Genomic DNA, 2349 nt, shown 5'->3' with positions numbered 1-2349 from the left:
CAGCAAAGCCAACACACACACACACACACACACATACACACACACACACACACAGCATCAGCGACGGTGGCCTCCACCTTTCACCATCACTGACGGGGATTGCAATTTAGCAGACGAAATGAGGAGCAGACAGCATGTAATTATCCGACCGCCTTGCACAACAGCTTATGTTCCTCTCACCGAGCATGACGCAAAAATGTGACAGAGACGAGGGTGGGAAACGACGAGGAAAAGGGGAGAAAGTAGAGTTTTGAATTAGGGATAAAAGGATTGTTTTTGGTCATTTCTTTCCTTCTGCCTTCATTAAACTAGGCTAACATGATGAACTAGTTGCTCGGCCTCCGCAGCTCTAGCTCCCCGCACCCCAAAGCGCCAGGCCCTGGCCGCTCATGATGGATCTACGGGGAAAGCAGGTGAGACCGGGGGAAGGCGAGCTCGCCGTGTTTTTGCTACCGAAGTTCTGATTAGTTCTGGTGTGTTTTCCTCTCGTTCCAGATCGCCTCTGTTTTTCGGCCCGCCGGTAGCCGTGATTGGATACATGTGACATTTGTTTTTACTGGAAAACTGAATCAAAACTTGGTCGACCCACAGCTGCAGCACGAGCCAAGGCCCCATCGTTTCTCATCCAGTCAAAATAAAAACACGGGGATTGATGCAGCTCTCGTTTACGGCGAATGAAAGAAACATGAGATTGATTTTTTTTTTCTCTCGTTTGACATCTGCTTGCTTTGATATTCCGCAGCCGAAATGTTAGCTGCTACCTCAAAGTAGAAGCAAAGTTAAGGCTGCATTGATCCGAGTTCAAAACAAATCTGTCTGAAAGGACAGACTGCATCAACACCAGCTGGAGAAACCACTTCACGTTCACATACTTGGAGCCACGGCATTGACAAACTTAATACAAAACATTTTATATATTTAATATATAGTATAACTGGCCTATGAATGAATATATTTACTTACATTGGCCTCAAGTAAAGGGAACTGAAACAACTTCCAGACAAAGTTCCAACATTTCATTTCGAAATGAAAAAAGTCCCGGTGTCTCACCTTATTCTGTGACCGCCATGTTGTGACTGTAGGAGGCGCCGATGCAGCTTTACACGAAGCCTTGATAGCGCTCAAGACATTGAGACCAGGCAGTAACTTACAGTGAAATACTAAACCAAACAGTTTCTGCTAACCAAAAAGGTCAAGACTGTTTTATAGTGATTATTTTTGCTTTAAAACTTTTATTAATTTAGAGGATTTATCTTCAGTTAGTTTAAAATGTTTGTTTTTGGTCGCACGAGCTACTAGATGTAATGGTTTTGAAGTCCGAATTGTGACATGGAAAGTATCCTGGCCTAAAGGTTGAAAATTCCTGCTCTGAGAATAAAAGGCAGGTCCAGTTGAAATAATAAACTATTACTTTAAATATAGCAAGGTCTGCATCTGATTAAAATAGCCTTTTAATAATATAAGTGCTTCTGCAATCCTTTGATGCGTTAACACTGCCATCAGCATGATTAGCAAAAATGAGCTGGTTTAGTCACAAGGTCCCACAAATATCAACATTACAAGGCAAATGAAACGTATCATCTTTGCCCATCTCTGAACTCTCCTCTGTTGGAGTATAAAGGAGAAAGGCGAGCTAGATGGGATTAGCAAGCATTGACCCATGTCACGGTATGCTACCAGTTTACTGAATTAGCTGTTCCAAGTCAGCTTTCTTTTTTGCCAAATACATCTAAAAAATGTCAATGACATCTCCATCAATGACGGGACTAAAGTTTATATGGTCTTTCAAACTTTTTAAGCTTTTGTTAGAGATCTAAATGTGGAACAGTTCAAATTTAAGCTACTAACCTAGCATGTTTACAAGGTGAAAACATGCTAGATTAGTAGAAATGCTAACAGTTCAATTCCCAGGCAGCAGAGTTGACATGTACTTGATGGCACCATCAGGTTTTGGCGAGCTCCACCTCATTCGCTTTTGCCGCCACTCTTTAAATGTCATATTCAAGGTATGAAAGCTGGGCGGAGAGTTGGAGTTGGGAAAATGATCCTTGTACATTGTGGTTGATCGAAGAGATGGTTTGAACTTCTTTCTTCTCTCTCTCTCCCCCCCTTTGTTCTGCTCTGCACATCCACAAATCTACTCTGGGATTTGGGGATGTTTTATAACTACCTGCTTCGAGATATAAAAACAATACCTTGTTGCCACAGTAAGACATCATAATAAATGTCCAAAAGTTAAGAAAAAAAAAAAAAAGTAAGAGCAAAAATCCTTCCAGCTGCACAGCATCCAAACCCCGAGGGAATAATTGTCCAAACATGAGATGCCTTAACCCCCCCAAAAAAATATGT

General features: G+C 41.7%; 1 long non-coding RNA gene across 1 annotated transcript; it reads left to right on the top strand.

Annotated features, from left to right (window-relative positions):
* The first annotated feature begins 324 nt into the window (after nt 1–324).
* On the top strand, nt 325–993 carry LOC107837197 (uncharacterized). The gene is made up of 2 exons (XR_001663202.1): nt 325–413; nt 496–993. It is a non-coding gene; the product is annotated as an uncharacterized LOC107837197 (long non-coding RNA).
* The last annotated feature ends 1356 nt before the right edge of the window (nt 994–2349 follow it).

This window comes from Poecilia formosa, unplaced genomic scaffold (assembly GCF_000485575.1).
Source record: "Poecilia formosa unplaced genomic scaffold, Poecilia_formosa-5.1.2 Scaffold4, whole genome shotgun sequence".
Classification (NCBI taxonomy): Eukaryota; Metazoa; Chordata; class Actinopteri; order Cyprinodontiformes; family Poeciliidae; genus Poecilia; species Poecilia formosa.
This window is presented reverse-complemented; position numbering and strand designations above follow the sequence as displayed.